This window comes from Nannospalax galili, unplaced genomic scaffold, assembly GCF_000622305.1.
Source record: "Nannospalax galili isolate Female #2095 unplaced genomic scaffold, S.galili_v1.0 scaffold402, whole genome shotgun sequence".
Classification (NCBI taxonomy): domain Eukaryota; kingdom Metazoa; phylum Chordata; class Mammalia; order Rodentia; family Spalacidae; genus Nannospalax; species Nannospalax galili.
In genome coordinates, this window is record NW_008348875.1 from 3,766,233 (window position 1) to 3,766,704 (window position 472).

Below are 472 nucleotides of genomic sequence, written 5' to 3' on the forward strand. Positions count from 1 at the left end.
CAGAAGCGCAATGGAGTTGTACTCAGCAGTAAAGAAAGACAAAATCATAAAATTTACAGGCAATTGATGGAACTAGAAACTGTTATACTAACTGAAGTAACCCAGACTCAGAAAAACAAATGGCGTATGTTCTGCCTCATATGTGGATCCTAGAACCAGACCCTAATAAATGAGTATGTATCCAGACATAACTACAGGAACCAGGATAATGGAAGGGAAACAGGGAGGTAAATGAAAAGAAAGAACCTGAAAGAGAAGACAGTAGGAAACAGGACTTAATAAGGGAGTTAAGGATAAAAATCGGGTTAGTTTAAGGAAGGGTGGAGGGAAAGGTATACAAGGAACTTAGGGGATAAAGGGAAAGAAGGAGCTCAAGAGAGGTAGGACCATAGGAGAAGGGTATTATTAAGGGAGAAAGGGGGGAAATGGGGGCACCTTAAGTAGGAAAACCATGATGGAGGGGTTAGACAAT